The following is a 19,387-nucleotide window of genomic DNA, read 5'->3' as shown; positions in this document are numbered from 1 at the left end:
TGGTCCAGACTTGCAATTAAATGATTTATTGCACTTACCTTCTTCCAGCTTCATCGTTCCTACAGACTTTTTCTGGCGATGAGGATGGGAGGAAATTGGTGTTTATCTTACCAATTTGTCATTGTGTAATTTTGCATATTATGGTGTAATTTCGCATATTAATACCTTTTGTTTTCACAGGTATTTTTCACTGTTAGTTGTCGTATCCTGCTCATCTTTTCTTTTCTTTTCCCAGTTTTCTTTTATTTCTTGTGGTTTTCCTTCTTTCTTTTGTTTTGTATTTTTGGGGAAGACCCATGTAGTAGCTCGAGCTCTTGTCTGGTGGGAATGTTCATCGGTGCAGAACCTCACTGCCTGAGTGTTCTGTACCGAGCGTTGGGGGCACGACAGTTGGTGGTTGTCGACACCACGACTGCTTTGCCCGTGATGGTCCATACTTTCAATTAAACGATTTATTGCACTTACCTTCTTCCAGCTTCATCAGTACTACAAATAGATGGATCCAAGTTCTTCTTCTTTTGTATTGGTATGATCTGAGCCGATTTCCAGGCTAAAGGACTCGATGGAGAGGTTGAATAGAGATCTTACTGCTGGAGTTCTAGCCAGCAGTACGGATACTGTCCTGGGGGGACAAGGGACCATGGGAGAACCAGAAGTTATCCAGACTATTGCACCTGGAGTTAAGCGAGGGGGAATCCATTTGCTCCACAGTCAATTGATGTGACATACTAGTGAAGTTTTGATAGATCAACTTGTTCTTATCTTCGAAGTAGTCAGCAATGGAATCACATAATTCCTGCAAAGCTTGAAGTAGTTAGGAACAGGCAGGAAGATGAGTAAAGTCTTTCAGAATTTAGAACTCTTCTTTGGAAGAGTTGTCTGACTGATCAATCTGTTTGCAAATATACATTTTTTGCGCACTTTTTTTTGATGTGACAGTGATATACTGAGAGGGCCTCCTTATATGCTGTTTTGTCCTCCAGATCATAATTGCAACACCAACGTCCATCAAACTTCTTAGAAAGCGCTTTATCTGCATTCAATTCTGCAGTATTCCCGAGTGCTGGACGTCTGTGTGAGATATTTGACCTAATTCTTAAAGGCGCCAAACTATCAAAGGCTAAGATTAGAGCAGCCTGAAATTCCGCAAACATTTGGTTGACTTCTGGATGTTGCCTGATAATAGGTGTAGAAATGACTTCGGAGTAGGAGTTAGAGGAGACACAATGCCAGTATCTTCTAGTACCATTGTTACCGAGTTGTCTCAGATCTGGTTTATCTGAATTATTATTCTGAAAACCAATCAAAGAGTGGTCAGTCCATATGAGGAGAATGGGTGGACCACATTGCAAATCATTAGAATTAGTAAAAATCATATCTAATGTATGGCCCGCTGAGTGAGTGGGCTCAGAGACTTTCTAATGAAGGTCCAAGGTCTCCCAATCGACTAGAAGCTGCGATGTATCAGTGTCCGAAGGATCATCAAAGTGTCTGAGTCCGTTTGTAGGTTTTTTGGTGCAGCTGATGTTTAAACTTTCAGTGCCGGTCAGTCTTCTTCGGGCGTCTTAAGCGTCACATCTCTCTCTGACAGAAGCTCTTTACCTACGTGGCAAAGTGCAATAGAGAAACACCGACCCTGCACATGGCTTCATTATGATAAGTAAACGCTGGTCTGCAGCATGGAAGTTTCCATCCGCAATGACTCTGAGTGACACGCATACTTTGGAAAACAAACTGACCATGCGGTAGTTGTCACTGCGCACAGTGCTAGGGGTAGCTGTGACCCTTGATTATTAGTCACCTTAACTTGTGTAAAGTAATCAAACGAATCAATTGAGTTAAAAAGACATATATTGATTCATATATGTAGAATGAAAGTACACATATACTTGTGGATCATTTAGTGAACAAAACACATCATTTGTACTATATCCACAAACAAGTACAATTATATCAGTAGACAAACAAAATACATTTTTGATTCATTCGCTTGAATACATGAGAAAGTAAAGATGAGCCCAATGCATTTCGGGACAGGCACGTCCCTTCGTCAGGGGAATCTACGGACAAAGATAATAATGAACATTACTGAAAATGAACACTTTGTGATACTCAAAGAGAACCATTAGTTATAATGCAGCAAACTGTTAGTCTCACTCTATAGGTAGTTGAAACATGCCACTGTTTTTGGGGGTATAACGATGGAATTGGAAAAAAAGCGAAGCAGCAGAAAAAACGTCACCAGAAAAAGGAATACACCATGGTGATGGTAAAGAAGGTAGTATGTTTATATCTTGCAATGAATGTGGGGAAAAGGAAAGTACGGAGGTAAAACATAACAAGGTGAACTCACCTCAGGTAATGAACCATAGGGGATCTCAAATGAAGGTAAAAAGGAAAGTACCAGCCGATGCGCTGTTACGGAAAAAACAACGACAGGGGGTGGGTGACAAAGGCGATAAGTCGAAGGGTAAACAATCTGTAGAGAGGTGTAACCCCACTTACCAACAACTGTTGTCGTAGAGGACGCGAGGATTTTGAACTAAAAAAACAACGAGAAGTATATGGTTGGAAGATGGGGGGATTAACCATCATAACAGAAAAAATCCAGTGCAACGAAGGTTATTAAAGAAAACAAGACTAAAAACTTACATGGATAGTGAAGGAACAGTTGAAACGTGAACCGTAGTAGCGGGTGGAGACCGGTACCTGGAGACGGTACTCGGAAGATTGACGTGTGCCGTTAAATGCAGATGGAAACAGAGGAAAGAATGCAGAGCGTAACGTCCGGGTTGGGTAAAAATGGAAACAGGACTGGCGGGTGTCGCCAATATTGGAAAGGTGAAAGATACTCCAGCTGAAGGTGTGGACAGTGTGATAGCGAATGGATCGTAATGTCCCAGCTCTATTAGGAAGTCCAGTTGTGTCGCAATTCTTCCTGAATCATTGCACGCTCACTCACAATCCACGTATCCTCCTCTCTCTTCAGTACCTGTTGTAATTCGTCGTTCTTCTCCTGCTGCTTGTTCTGATAAGCCTGAAGGTGTTTTCCAGACTTCAGGATTTTCCTTCTTGCTGGGTTATTTTCTGGAGTAGTCCTAGACTTCCTGTTTTAATGTGGCATCTGGTACAGCCTCTGAAAATAAAACGGCCTTTCCTACAAACAAAAAAGTCTCTGCAAGCAGAAGACCAGCTCTTGACAGAGATGGTTCAGGAAGCTCTAGATGTTACTTGTGTGCAGGGATTGTTTCCAAATTTTAAAAGCCAATTGGGTACCATCTGCATTGGATCAATCAATTATTCAAGCAGTATTTATATACCATTGCTAATCACCCCAATGGGGTATCCAGGTGCTGAGATGCAGGTGCCAGTTGAAGAGCCAGGTCTTGAGTCCCTTCCTGAAGTGGTTCAACAATGGTGAAGTATGGAGGTGGAGGGGGAGGGAGTTCCAGGCTTTGGCGGCAAGGTAGGAGAAGAATGGTCCTCCTGAGTGGCTGCTGCAGAACATGGTGTCTGAGCGAGGGTGTGGTGTGCTGAGTGGTTTCTAGTGGGTTGGTGGAAGACCAGGCAGTGGTTCATGTAGTCTGGTCCTTGGTTGTGGTGGGCTTTGTATGCATGGGTCAGAAGTTTGAAATGGCATCTCTTCTTGCCGGGGAGCCAGTGGAGGTCCTTCAGGTGCCTGGTGATGCGTGTCCTTTTGGGCAGGTTGAGGATCATTCTGGCTGCTGCATTCTGGATTGTCTGGAGTCTTTGCATCTGTTCGGTGGCTGTACCAGTATAGAGTGCGTTGCTCTAGCTGAGCTGGCTGCTGACAAGGGCCTGTGTCAGTCTTTCTTGTGCTGATGTGAAGCCAGTTGAGGATATTGCAGAGGGTGTGGATAGTGTGGAAGCAGGCTGAGGAGACTGCGTTGACCTGATGTTTCGTGGAGAGTTTGCTGTCCAGTATGATGGCAAGGTTGCGGGTATGGTCTTTTGGCGAGGGTGTGAGTCTGAGCTCTGCTGGCCACCAGTAGTCATTCCAGAGGGTGGTTTTCCACTGAAGGTCAGGACCTCAGGTTTGTCAGTGTTGAGTTTCAAGCAGTTGTCTTTTCTTTCATCCATCTTGTGACGTTCTTCATGCAGTTGTGGAAGTTGGTTTTCGTCAGGGTGGGGTTCACTGAGAGTGAGTGAAAGGCAGACAAAGAAACTGGAGGAGTTAATGACAGTTGTTAAGCATTGCGTGGTCTCTCAGAAGCAAAATAAAGATGCTGAATCAAAGTTGATTTTGCTGAAATTGCAGAATATGCCGGGTTCGATTAAGGGGATGGGACGAAGAACACCCCAAACAGGAGAAAGAAGGCAGAGAGAAGGGGAAGACATTGACGTGGAGGACCAAGGACAGGGACTGGAGCAGGCAGAGCGGAGGCCTCGGGAGCAAGGAGGTGATATTTCGCATGTGGTCAGCTAGGACATTGGAAGCAAGATGAAAGAATGAATGATTTGATAACGCCCTCGAATTCCCCCAACCAGGGTATCTCGGCGCAACAGTCAATACAAAAGGTTGGACATAAAGTCTAAATCCCAAAACAGTGCAGTTTCTAAAACTTTCCTAAATTTATTGTAATATGGGCAGGTTCGAACTGAGAATGGTAATTTGTTCCAGAGGGTGGGCGCCAGGTAAGAAAAGGATCTGCCACCCCATCTAGCCATCAAATACGAGGGACCACCAATAACTCCTTCTCACTGGAACGCAAATTCCTAGTGGGGTGGTATTGTTTCAGTCTCCAACTAGGGTACGTGGGACCTTTACCCTGCGGAGATTTATAGGATAGACAGCTCATTTTGAATACAACTCTTTTCTTTACTGGGAGCTCATGTAAAGATTTTAACAGAGAAGCGGAGGCCGTTCCAGGCGGTTGGTTGCAGATCAACCGTGCTGCTGTGTTTTGTATGACTGCAGTTTTGACAATAGTGACTCATTGACAGCCACCAGTAAAGGATTCAGGGTCTTTCTTGCAAACAGAGGGAGGAATGGCAAAGTCTTCTTCAGAAATCGTAGCATATGGAAGCAAGTGCCGGTTGTATATAGAACTTGTGCTTTCATATTCAGTTCAAATTCTACCTTGATTCCAAGGTTCTTTTACTATCTTGCTAGGAGATGGGGCCTTGCCTTACTCCAGTGGCCACCAGTCCAGAGTCCATAGGATTTGAGCTTTCCCAAATTAAGTGATCTCTGTTTTCCCTGGATTCAGCTGGAGAAAGTTATCTGCCATCCACTCGATAATAGCCTTCATTCCAGCCGAAAAGCAGTTCTCCACTTTTTTAGATCATCATCAACGGAGATAACCAGCTGAGTGTCATCAGCATATGATAAGATTTCAAAAACATATGCTCGGATGTCTTTAGCCAGAGGTGCCATATACACATTAAACAAGAGGTCTCCAACCTTCTCTGTAATCATAGCTACGTATGTTCAGTGAATATCATCCTGAGCCTCTGTTATGACTGTTGTAGTAGTGAGCATATCAGACAAGATTAAATTAGTGGCCCCTTCATGCAAGATTACCAGCCGCGATCACCTCAGTGCCTTAGAATTGCCACCAGTAGTACAGAAGATAATTTATCAATTTGAAATGCCTCTAAATGGGTAACACATAACAGCCATTGCTGTAAAGCTCCCGGGACGAAGGTAATACTACCAATAATAAGCATCCCTAGCGCCATATGATTTATCATTCAAATATCGGCTTTAAATAGATTTTACAAAGTCAAACAATTTTCTCTAAATTTCAGCCATTGAGTTCTTAAAATACAAACATTTTCATCTCGAATACATGTTTTTCAATTTTGAGATATATATATATATATATATACATATATATATATATATATATATATATATATATATATATATATCTATCTATATATATATTATCTACTGGCGGTCGCCAGTAGATAGTTATAGTTAGGACCGTGTTTCCATAGGAAATCCGCAACATTCTATTTGGAATAACTTTTGCGCCGGTTGACGAATCCTCGCGAATTTTTCAAAACTAATGGGGCGCTACGCTCCGCTCCTACCCTGAAAGTCTCGGGGGGATTCGTCAAGCGGGGGCTGAGAAAAAAGGGGGGTCCCAAAACGTGTTTTTCCCCATGCATTTTCCCATAGGACCTTTAGTCCGAGCTACAGCCCGAACGGCTGAACAGAATTACTTGAAATTGGGCAGAGAGGTAGTCCTCAGGTCAGGGATGTGCCTTTTGCAGGTCTGGTGTAAATCTGTTCAGTAGGTCCTGAGAAAATAGCATTTAAATCAATATATATATCTGTAATCGCACTCCGTGCGCTTACGGTAAGCTTACCGTACGCGTACGGTGCCATGCGCGAGCTCAATTCTAATTGGTGGTTACATGACTGTAAACATTCGAATCGGTCGAAATCAGAAAGTATCGGCCGCCATTTTCTGTCTCTCGCACTGAAAAACAAAGGTTGATAACATGAAAAGGGGGCAACGAAGAGAGTTGCAGACCCCCTAGCGTTCGTCAGGGGGTTCACGAAGAACCAAAAAGTATGAAAAATAAATGTAATAATTAAAAAAAAAAATCGCGGAGTGCGCGTACGGTAAGCTTACTGTACGCATACGGTAAAAAAAAAATAAAAAAATAAAAAAAGAATTAACAATCACATTTAATATAGAAATCTAAGGACCCCCAAGGGAGAAAAAAACAATTGATATTTTGTAAAAAATGGCGAGGCGTGCACGGTCCGAAATGCCCACAGAGCGCGCACGGTGCGCGAAGCGCACCGTGCGCGCAAAAATTAAAAATAAATACATAACTTAGCATTTAAAAAACCGTACAAATTCACTGAAAAAACCATAGGTTTCACACACGTTATAGTTAGGAATTAGCATTTAAAAAACCTTGCAAATTCACTTAAAAAACCATAGGTTTCACACAAGTTATAGTTAGCTGTACATTTCAATCGTAAAAAACCAATGAAATTCCACGTTATAGTTAGATCAGGTAACTATAACTTGCGCGACCGCAATGCACAATGTGTCATTTCAGATGTCATCATTGATGTCATGAGTGATGTCACTGACCATGTCATAAGTGATGTAATATGTGACGTCATCAGCAGTGCATTGCGGGGGCGCAAGTTATAGTTACCTGATCTAACTATAACGTGGAATTTCATTGGTTTTTTACGATTGAAATGTACAGCTAACTATAACTTGTGTGAAACCTATGGTTTTTTTAAGTGAATATATATATATATATATATATATATATATATATCCAATCCTAAGTATCGGTGCTTGCCGCAACCGAAAATCGCCTTTTCCCCGCCTCTTCCAATGGCGGTCCGTGGAGAGGAAGCGAACCTCTAAATGCAAACACTCCAGCGGAGTTCTTCGAATCACGAAAAATAAAGACAGCTACCACGGACTCTTGCGATCAATTGCGCTGTTTATTCAGCAGTATATGGCCACTCGACGCGTTTCGGGAAAACCCTTGTTCACGAGTGTGTTATGCCAGTCAAAACATTGTTTAAATAAAGACTTGTTGAAAACAAGAAAATATGTGACAACATAGAAAACGGACTGCACCAGTAGGAGTTGCTATACTCCTCATAACATAATTGATCCGCCATTTTGGAGTGGTAAAAGTTCTGGGTGAACAATTCAAGTTACCAAGTCTTGCTTGATTATTAATGTGATCGTAATTTATACCTATAAAACACAATGTTTAAGTTAACTGTACATCCGCATAAATGCGCGCTCTTTGCAGCCTAACCAAAGTCTGCTTTCTGTAGAACCCAAGTGGGTAAACGACAAAGCGGTACATTTCAAATACTACGATCAAACAACTTTCTCAATTTATAACCTAGCAAGACATCACATAAGGCTATTCAACCCAAGTGGGTAAAAAACTCATCCTGAACTTTACAATAAGATTCAACTCTAATGATGTTTCTTCTAGGTAGATGCAATCTACCGATACTTTAGCTTCGTTGCTTTTCATTGATGCTGGCCGACATTTCTATGAAAAGAAAAACACAATATATCATCCTTAAATATTAAACTAACAATAACGTCAGTAATACCAAAAAAATAGACACTATGGAAATTCATCCATACAAAAATTACAAAATTTAAAAATTGTCCTCAAGCTAGCAGACAGAGTGAAAAAAATGTGAACAATTTCTCTAAAATTCTACAAAAAACTCCACAGATTAATGTCGCTGTTAAATAAACAACAATGCCTCATATGATGTACTTAATTATCCGAGATGGACTTCCATTTCCTCATCACAATTATGCCCATTAGGAACTAGAGTTTTATATTGTATAATCAGTTTTGACTCTAGGCGTCTTAGATCCTGTACTCTATTCCCGCCTCTCTCATTAAGTCTCACTGAATCTAGTACACAGAAACTGAGCAAAGAATTGTTTTGATTATGTTTGATCCGAAAATGTCTTGCCATGGGATACTGCTTGTCACCGTTCTTAATTGCACGTAAGTGCTCTAGTACTCTTTTCTTGGCCTTGTGAATCGTGCTTCCAATGTAAGCTTTTCCACATGGGCAGAAAAGAGCATAAACTGCAAACTCCGTATTGCAGGATGTATGTTTGGTGATTCTAAAGGGTTTGGACTCAGTTGACAAACTGCATTCTTTCAAATGACGGCTGTTTTTACAGGCTTTGCAGTTACGACAAGGATAAAAACCCTGAATCCCCACATTTCTGACATTGGTTGATTTAACTGCTCTGCAAAGAGTGTCTCTAAGAGATCTGGCTTTTCAAAAAGTGATCTGGGGCAAAGATCCTATACTGTTTGTAAGGTCTTTGTCTGTGTGCAGCACAGGCCAAAATCTGGTGACACTTTTTCTAACCTCGTGTGCTTTTTTGCTATAGGTGGTGATAAATCTGATTGTCTCCTCATCTTTGATCTCATGTTTCTCTTTTTCAATGAGTAGTGAGGCTCTCGTCCTCTCCTTAACTTTGGCTCTTGCTTTGTTAATCACTGTTTTCGAATAGCCTCTCTCTAGAAATCTCTGTATCATGACGCATTCTTCCTTTTCAAAACTCTCTACTGTGCTACAATTCCGTTTGGCACGGAGGAGTTCACCCAGGGGAATGCTGTCAATTAGAGATTGGGGATGACAGCTTTTGGCATGGAGTAAACTGTTCCCTGCCGTGATTTTTCTAAACAGAGAACTCTCCAACTTGTTGTTCTGTATTGTTAATGTGAGGTCAAGGAACTCTAACGTTGTGTTAGACCATTGACACGTGAATTGTAGATTAAAGTCATTGGTGTTAAGAACTTCAACAAAATCTTTTGCCTCACCTTCATTTCCCTTCCAAACACAAAAAATATCGTCAATGTAACGAACCCAAAGTACAACTTTGTCAATGAAAGATTTTGATTTCCTCACTACGACTTCCTCCCAGTACCCCAAATAGAGACCCGCGAAGCAAGGAGCAAAGCAGGTCCCCATTGAAGTACCGAGAGTTTGCCTGTAGATTTTGTTGTCAAAAATGAAAAAATTTTGTTTCATACAGATGGACATAATCTCAATAATCATTTCAGTGTGGCTGAAATACGAAACCGATCTTTCATTGAGAAAATATCTGCATGCTTGGATCCCCAATTCATGCGGTATACATGTGTACAAACTCGTTACATCTAATGACAATAAAGAGAAATCCTCTTGCCACGTGAAATTATCCAATTGTCTCAGAAAGTCCCCTGTATCTTTGACATACGAGGGTAAGATTTTAACAAATGACTGGAGAAAAAAATCAACATATCTAGATGCATTTTCCATGCAACTTCCCCTGGATGAAACAATAGGCCTCCCTGGGGGGTTTGACATGTCTTTGTGCACTTTCGGGAGTAAATACAATGCTGGAAGTTTTGGATATTTGCAGAGAAGAAAGTGATATTCACCCTGATCTATGAGTTCTTTTTCTTTCCATTCCAAAAGACGCTTGTGAAACGCCTTAATGGAATTCTCATACTCCATTCTGTTACTTCTTTCATAGCTATCTTTGTCTGACAGTTGTCTGATACCTTCTTCGATATACTTTTGTTTAGACAGGATAACTACGTTCCCTCCCTTGTCTGATTTTTTAATGACAATTGTGTCGTCTTTTCTAAGATTTTCAATAACAGTCATTTGTTTTCTGGAGATGTTCCTCCACCCATACTGTTTCTTTTTTGACAACTTAGATAATTCATGAATTACACCTTTTTCAAAAACATCAATTGCCTCGTTTTTGATCTGGGTCAGAAAAATCGACTTTGGCTTAAAGCCTGTTTTAGCACTCAAGTTGGTAGGGACATTCATGTGTGTTAAACTTGTAAGGGGATCAACATCAATCTGGTTAACATCACTAAGAACTTGCATTGTGTGTAGCGTTTCAACATCACAGATAGTGGTTAGGCTAGGGACCTCCCTCTCTTCATCATTATTACTTTTGATTTTAGTAGCATACCATTTCTTTATACGTAGTTTGCGTGTAAAGTAAAACAGATCAATCCTACTCTGTGTGTAGTTAAAATCATTGAAAGGAAAAAAAGTTAAACCAAGTGATAGAATATCTACCTCTGTGGGGCTCAATGTTCTTTCCGACAGATTTATCACAGTTTTTTCTTTCATTACTTCTTTTTGATCTGTCCCCTCGTCCTGCTTCCCACGGGGCTTTCGAATCCTGTTACTGCTGTTGCATTGGGCTTTCTTCCGCCTCTGCTTCCTCTTCCACGCCCGCGAAACCCAAATTGTTTGTTGATCGGGTTTCTTCCTTTGGCCAGTAGATTGAATTCGGTTAAAATGCTGTCTTTTGCTGAGGTACTGTCAGATGTCTTTGAGGATCCACTGACGCTGACTGAGCTTTCTTCAGTTAGTTCATCATTGCTAAATTGGTCAGTAGGAACATTCCTTAAGTTTTGTTGGTTTGTTTCATTTGGTGATGTTCTTGAGCGGAGAAGATCAAATTTCTTCCCAAAAGTGAGCACTTGCCCTCTTTGGTAATCAACCAAGTCGCGTTGGAATTTGCGCTGTTTTTTATTTTTTATATCTTTTTCGATTTTATCAAGACCTTTGTCTACCTTCTCCATCTCTTTCTCAAATTCTTCCTGCTCACATAAAGCTTTTAGCTGTTGTATGGTATCCTCAATGATTATGCTATGTTTTTCGACATCTTTGTTAGCATATTTGACCAGCATTTTTAACATATTCACTGAGCATAAATGATTGTTTTCAGCCCATTCTGTGACCAAATCTGGATCCGGGTCGCTGAATGTAGGGGTTATGAAGATTCGTAATCCTCTGGGAATTCTACCAACTTCCACATATTTCTGCAACGTGGTTGCCTCCCACCACTTGTTTTGTTCGATTTTGGATGATTTCCAAAGTTTATCCCATAAGATCTTTTTATTGTTTGGTGTGGCATTTCCGTCGTTGTTCTCACCATTCACTTCAAATGTCGTATTAGAGACACAATCCTCGAACATTCTGCTTGCTGCTTCAGAACGTTTGCTATTCCGTGTCAAGGCCATTCTAACTGCATACGCTTTTTATGTACTGTAAGTACTGCTGCAATCGATCTTACGAGTGTGTTTCTGTCTCACTCCACACTCAATTGCCATTTGCTGAATGAGGTCGTAACACAAGCTGTAAGCGATACTTATAATACATCGCTGCTCACCTCAGGAAAAACTCTCCTGTTAGCAGATATTTTCGCACAGCAACTTCAGCGGGCGGGGGTGTTGAAATAATCCAATCCTAAGTATCGGTGCTTGCCGCAACCGAAAATCGCCTTTTCCCCGCCTCTTCCAATGGCGGTCCGTGGAGAGGAAGCGAACCTCTAAATGCAAACACTCCAGCTGAGTTCTTCGAATCACGAAAAATAAAGACAGCTACCACGGACTCTTGCGATCAATTGCGCTGTTTATTCAGCAGTATATGGCCACTCGACGCGTTTCGGGAAAACCCCTGTTCACGAGTGTGGTATGCCAGTCAAAACATTGTTTAAATAAAGACTTGTTGAAAACAAGAAAATATGTGACAACATAGAAAACGGACTGCACCAGTAGGAGTTGCTATACTCCTCATAACATAATTGATCCGCCATTTTGGAGTGGTAAAAGTTCTGGGTGAACAATTCAAGTTACCAAGTCTTGCTTGATTATTAATGTGATCGTAATTTATACCTATAAAACACAATGTTTAAGTTAACTGTACATCCGCATAAATGCGTGCACTGCATTTACAGCCTAACCAAAGTCTGCTTTCTGTAGTACCCAAGTGGGTAAACGACAAAGCGGTACATTTCAAATACTACGATCAAACAACTTTCTCAATTTATAACGTAGCAAGACAGAAAGCAGACTTTGGTTAGGCTGCAAAGAGCAGAGTGTGTGTGTATATATGTATATATATGTATGTATATATTTGTAAATTCAACCAAGCAAAAGCTTGTAATTTAGCAGGCTGGGGTGCATGGAGGAGAGTTAATTACAGGTAGCTGGAGAAATACCAGTAGCTCATTAGCTACTCGTGGGAGAAGCCTGCATTAAACAATGTAGGGCTCAGACATGAGCCCTGAGGGACCCCTTCTGCAACCATCCTAGGCCTGGCTTTGAAAGGTCCCAGCGAGACACCCCGCATTCTATCTTTCTGAAAATCCTGGAACCAGGCCAGGGCAGACCCAATAATCCCTATCTCTCCTATTTATTATTTTATTTATTTTATTTATTTATTTAACTTATATGGCGCAACAGCTACCCAACAGGGTTTCCCGGCGCCAGGACGAAATTACTGAAAAGAAGAAGCCTATTGATTAAAAAGCCAAGTCTTGAGGGCGCAGCGAAAATGGGAGTACGACGGCTCGCTGCGTAGGGCAGGAGATATAAGGTTCCAAAGAGAAGGGCCCAGGACAGAAAAGGATCTACCTCCCATTCTTGAAAGCTTAAACCTGGGAACGTGAAACTTTTCAAGTGAGGCGGAGCGAAGGGGACGGGTCGGAACATATTGACAGACAAGGTTCTGCAAATAGTCAGGTGCTAGGCCCCATTTGATTTTATGCATGAAGGAAAGGGCTTTAAACTCAATCCGTTTGTCAATACGAAGCCACTGAAGATCTCGTAGATGGAGGGAGATAGGAGAGCATCGAGGAACTCCGCATAGAAGTCGAGCAGCGGAGTTTTGCACAAGTTGTAGCCGACGGGATACTGCCTTATTTGCACCCAAAAACAGAACGTTGCCGTAGTCCAAACGTGACGTAATGAGAGCATGGACTACGGTTTTTTGGGTGTCTTTGGGCAGCATCCAGATGATCTTGCGTAGCCACTTCAAGATGGTGAAGCATGTGCCTGAAACTTTGTTAGCTTGATGGTGCATTTTCAAAGAATCATCAATGACAAATCCCAGGTTTCGGACATGATCAACAGGATGGGGGAGGGAGCCCAACTCATTCGGCCAATGACGAGAGCCCCACAGATCCATTTGTTTACCCAGAATAAGGACCTCTGTTTTATTTGCATTTAGCTTGAGGTAGTTGTTAGTCATCCAAGCTGTAATTTGACGTAGGCCCGACTGGAGGACAGAGACAGAGGATAGGGGATCAGATTTGGAGAGAGAAAAAATGATCTGAGAATCATCGGCGTAAGAGAAGAGGGATAGTCCTGCATTAACAGCAATGTCGGCAAGAGGCCTTACATACAGATTGAAAAGTAAAGGACTCAGGATGGAGCCCTGAGGGACTCCAAAAGGAGAAGGAGAAATATTAGAACTATCAGATGCAGAAAACACTTGAAAAGTGCGGTCAGTGAGAAAGGAAGAAAGCCAATCCAGAGCTGAACCACAGATGCCAAAGGATTGAAGAGTGTTGATAAGAATAGGGTGAGAGATGGTGTCAAAAGTCGCGCTCAGGTCTAACAATATGAGCGCGACTGTCTCACCAGAGTCCAAAAGGAGGCGCAGTCTTTCAGTCACACCAAACAGTGTGGTTTCGGTCGAAAAACCTGCACGAAAACTAGACTGGGAAGGGTGAAGAAGATTATTGGTATCTACAAATTTAGCAAGGTGAGTGTAAATATGTTTTTCTAAAAGCTTAGAGAAGATGGGAATAAGAGATACAGGACGAAAGTTGGACATGACTTTAGGGTCAGCAGCTGGCTTTTTCAGCAGAGGGACTACCATAGAGTGCTTCCAAATTGGAGGAACAATAGAAGAAGTGAGAGAGGAGTTGAGGGCTTCCATGATAACCTGGAGGTGGACAGGGTCGAGTTGTTTCAGAATGGAGGCAGGAAGAGGGTCATTAGGAGAACCGGATTTAATTGAGCCAAGAATGGAAATGAAAGTTTCCAGTTTCAAAGTGGGCCAGCAGGACAATTTAGGAGAGACGCTGGAATGTTCTTCATAAGAAGCGACGGTCAGCGTGGAAGGGGACATGAAACAATTAAGTGGTGAGTTCGCTATTTCTGAGTGGATGAGTTCAATTTTATCTGAGAAGAATTTAGCGAGATCATCACAAGATTGTTTGTTAAGAGGCAAAGGTTTAGCTATAGTCTGAGCACCAGCCAAATTTTTCACCAAGCAAAACAATGTCTTAGGGCGGTTAGTGGCAGTATTAATGGTTTTACAAGTATAAGCAGCGCAAGAGGATTTGCAAAGATCGTGGTATTTCTTTAAGGCGTTTTTGTATATTATTTTTAAATCGGGAGCATAGCAGCGCCGCCATTTTCTTTCTAATGCTTTGCATTTGGATTTTTCAACTCTAAGGCTGTCAGTAAACCAAGGTGCAGGAGGGTGATGGTAGGATGATTTTTTCTTGACAGGGGGGAGGCAAACATCAACCGCACGAGACAGCCAGTCTTGGATGCTTTTAGCCGAGTCAGATACCAGCGTAGAAATGGAGGGTGGATTTTCCTTAAGCGAGTTGTTCAGAGCATTAGTATCTACTTTTTTCCAATCCCTAGTAAAAAACATGGACTGCGGGAAAACAGAAAAAGAACTAACAGGAGCCTGAATTTGAAATTTCAATAGAAAGTGGTCTGACCAAGAGATGGGTAACGCAGGTTCACAAACTTTAGACATCTCCTAGTCTTTGAAGTAACTTAACATGGGACTCAGTATCAAATGCTGCGGATATGTCTAAGAGCACAGACATTGCTGGGATGTTAATATCCAGCTAGCACCAGATGGCAACCAAGGCCAACTCGCTGCTATGCTTAGCTCTAAAGCCTGATTGTGAAGGATCTAAGATCTTAATTACTTCCAAATATTCGGACAGTTGTTATTGATTAGGCCTTCCAACAGCTTACCCAAGAGCGGGAGTAGAGAGATGTATCTGTAATTTGAAAGAACAGTGTAGTAGCTCAAGCTCTTGTCTGGTGGGAATGTTCATCGGTGCAGAACCTCACTGCATGAGTGTTCTGTACCTAGCTTTGGGGGTGCGACAGTTGGTGGTTGTTGACGCCGCGACCGCTTTGCCCGTGATGGTCCAGACTTGCAAATAAATGATTTATTGCACTTACCTTCTTCCAGCTTCATCATTACTACAAATAGATGGATCCAAGTTCTTCTTCTTTTGTATTGATATGATCTGAGCCGATTTCCAGGCTAAAGGACTCGATGGAGAGGTTGAATAGAGATCTTACTGCTTGCAAAGCTTGAAGCAGTTGGGAACAGGCAGGAAGATGAGTAAAGTCTTTCAGAATTTAGAACTCTTCTTTGGAAGAGTTGTCTGACTGATCAATCTGTTTGCAAATATACATTTTTTGCGCACTTTTTTGATGTGACAGTGATATACTGAGAGGGCCTCCTTAAATGCTGTTTTGTCCTCCAGATCATAATTGCAACACCAACGTCCATCAAACTTCTTAGAAAGCGCTTTCCCTGCATTCAATTCTGCAGTATTCCCGAGTGCTGGAGGTCTGTGTGAGATATTTGACCTAATTCTTAAAGGTGCCAAACTATCAAAGGCTAAGATTAGAGCAGCCTGAAATTCCGCAAACATTTGGTTGACTTCTGGATGTTGCCTGATAATAGGTGGAGAAATGACTTCGGAGAAGGAGTTAGAGGAGACACGATGCCAGCATCTTCTAGTACCATTGTTACCGAGTTGTCTCAGATCTGGTTTATCTGAATTAATATTCTGAAAACCAATCAAAACGTGGTCAGTCCATATGAGGAGAATGGTGGGTGGACCACATTGCAAATCATTAGAATTAGTAAAAATCATATCTAATGTATGGCCCGCTGAGTGAGTGGGCTCAGAGACTTTCTAATGAAGGTCCAAGGTCTCCTAATCGACTAGAAGCTGCGATGTATCAGTGTCCGAAGGATCGTCAAACTGATCCTTAAAATCACCCAGTAATAGAAAAATTTGGGCGGATATCACATGAGTGCCAATATTCTCAATAAGATGATGACAAAAATGTTGTTTGGGCCCTGGAGAGCGATAGTTCAAGGCACCTTTTCAGTGATTATTCTGTGAGAATTCTATTTTAAAAATACACATTTCAACTCAGTCCTTAATGAGGAAGTCAATAAGAGAGACTTTAATGAAGTCTCTGAAGAGGATGTCAGTGCCACCTCCTATTCTCCCACCTCTTTCTACATTGATCATACAATAGTTGTGAGGGAGGGCCTGCGTAATAGCAGGTGTTGAACTTGGACTTAGCCAAGATTCCGTGAGAAAACCAACATCAGGCATAAGGGAGGAAAGTTCCCAACATTCAGTGGCAAGTTTAGGAAGGGATCTTACATTACATAAAAAATTCTTTAAAACATGAGTGTGATTAAAAGGCTAAAGGAACTCAGGCTGATGTAAGATACAAGCCTTCCCAATAGCCAAAGTAGTGGAGTTGCTAGACTCCATATCATTTGACCTTAAGTCATTTAGAGCATCATCTTGCAACAGTATTTACACTTAATACAGCTCATATGGCCCTCTAATACTAGAGGGAAGTAATAAAACAGATATGGTTCAAGGATATTGAAAGCCTGCAGATTTCTCATATTTTGAAAAGGGTCTTAGAGGAATACATAATCTTAGTAAGACTGACCATAGTGGGGGAAGAGGCAGGGGTCCTGGCTCCTGGCGACGGTCGGTTGCGGACGGGCGCAGATGGGCTCTCCTTTGGCATGCCTTCAGCGTGCCAGCAGTGCACCCGCTGTGGGCATCTGCTGCGCGCCCATCCCATCATCTCTTTTTATAGTAGGATGTATGGCAAACTAGACCGATGCTTCCCTAATGGCGAGATGCACAAGATTGTCCTAATACCACACCTAGTGTTCAAAACTTTCCTGAACAATCTGGATTTCTGTAGATTGCTCAAAATACTTACCCTACATTTTAGGAGTGTACAAGAGGTTTTGACTACACTGTGTATACCTTAATTCCAGTAGATCAAAAGGGTCTCTTTATTGATTGTATTATCTATAGTTAACATACTACTTGTCTCATTTACACAAGTGCTAGTCTCTAAGTCTTAAAGATCTCGGAATTTCCAACTATACTTCCCTCAGACATGTCCATAGATGCAGTCGGTATTTCAAATAAATGAGCCCCTGCCACATTTCCAACCTGAGACCATCTTCCTAGGACATTCCTTCCTACTGTTTCCAACCTCTCGAACTAATGTAGAAAGGTCATCTAGTACAGGCTTAAGTATACTTTCTTTTGTACTCAAGGTGTGCTCCTAAATATTCTCCATCAGCAAGAAAACAAAGTACTTTGGATTCAGAGATGTCAAGATAATGCCTATGAAACTATCATGCCACAGGTACCCTCCAAGTTAAGGTACACAGGGGCTAATGATGTGGGATTCATTTTGTCTACAGAGCGAATTAAGGTGAAGGTTGATACACAGAAGAAGTTGCCCAGAATATACCAGTATCCATTGAAACTTGGAGAACTTGCAGAAGTGGGCATCCGCCCATGTGTACTAGATTTGATCCAACAAGGGGTTTTGTTGCCTATTGCCAGTAGGTGTAACACCCTGATTCTCCCGATATGCCACGTGAGTCAAGCCAAAATTTACAGATTTGTGCAGGACCTTAGAACCCTTAATAATGGGTTATTCCTAGTTGTCCTGTGGTCTCTAATCCTGCTACCATCCTGTCTTACATCTCAGTAAATGCCAAATGGTTTACCATGATTGATCTTTGTACTGCCTTTTTCTCTATTCCCATTTACAAGAAGAGTCAGTACCTCTTCTTGTACACATTCCGAGGGACTCAACTTTCGTGGACTCGACTCCCACAAGAATTTACAGAGTCTCCCTAAATCTTTTCCCAAGACCTAAAGAAGGATTTGAACATGTTGACTTTCTCCCAGGGTTATACTTTGGTCTATATGTAGATTATCTTCTGTTGGCATCTGTAACACTAAATCAGTGCAAGACAGGTTCCATCTACCCCCTTACTGAAATGGCTAATAAATGGTATAATTAAAAATATGCACGGGAGCAACCCAGTATTCCAAGAAACCAGGGTAATTACGAATATCAAAATATCATATGTTCCTACAGCTTCATATACGTACGCTGATTGTTTGTAATGAAGAGATGAAAGCTGAAGTATTGGGATTTTCTGCAATTGAGTTATAAAGTTTTACCTTCTGACAAAAAGGGGGAGTTGTGAAACCATATTTATGTATTCTTGTGTTAATGCTTGGTGAACATGTGTTGTCATGCTCTTATATGTTACATACCCTTATTTCAATGTCCTTTCTACATTGCTTTAATTTACTTGTAAGCCTTAAAAAACATGCTAGGTTGAAAGACTCCTGTGGGCCCAGAGGCCATCTTGCACTGGTGTACATTTGCACATTTCAGTAGACACCAGCCTGATTTAAAAAAAATAGCAACTAGAAGCGTGATTTAGGAACAGTAATGAAGCATTTCTTAACTAGTCTCGCTATCGAGGACCTCTCGCATTTTCTCCATGTGAACGTCCTGCCACCTACCTTACTAAAAACGTTTTGTTAAAGTAACTAGTTTAAATCACATGTTTTTGCTCCATAGACTTGCATTAGGCAAAAGTGTATATATAATGTTAGCATTTTACTAATGTCAATGCTATGCTCCAGCTGACCTCGATTTGAGCGACAGCTGTGGTTGTTTAAATGACAATTGTCTTTTGATTATTTTGCTATGTTGTCTGCTATTTTGCAATAAATGTAAATTAGAGTGGTGGACTTCCTGACTTGTGCTTTGTTTAACACCAGTTAACATAATCTTTAATTCTCAGCCAATTAGTTTACAGCCTCAGACTCAGTGAGAAGAAAGAAACTGAGGTGAGTCACTGCTCTCAATCCAGCAGCCCCCATCCTCCAGCGTCTTGAGACCCTCACAGGTGAGTAGCCATGCTTTACAAGTCCCTGATTGATTT

The 19,387-nt window shown here is 41.5% G+C and overlaps 1 long non-coding RNA gene across 1 annotated transcript in view; it reads right to left on the bottom strand.

Annotated features, from left to right (window-relative positions):
- Window positions 1-7,502: 7,502 nt before the first annotated feature.
- The window catches only part of LOC146822166 (uncharacterized), a 182,540-nt gene continuing 170,655 nt past the window's right edge, over window positions 7,503-19,387 (bottom strand). The window contains exon 3 of the long non-coding RNA XR_014963242.1: window positions 7,503-8,022. This is a non-coding gene — a long non-coding RNA (uncharacterized LOC146822166). The remainder of the gene's footprint in view (window positions 8,023-19,387) is intronic.

Source organism: Triturus cristatus, chromosome 6 (assembly GCF_964204655.1).
Source record: "Triturus cristatus chromosome 6, aTriCri1.1, whole genome shotgun sequence".
NCBI classification, from domain to species: domain Eukaryota; kingdom Metazoa; phylum Chordata; class Amphibia; order Caudata; family Salamandridae; genus Triturus; species Triturus cristatus.
Note: the sequence above shows the minus strand (reverse complement) of the source record. Positions and strands in the feature narration are given on the sequence as shown.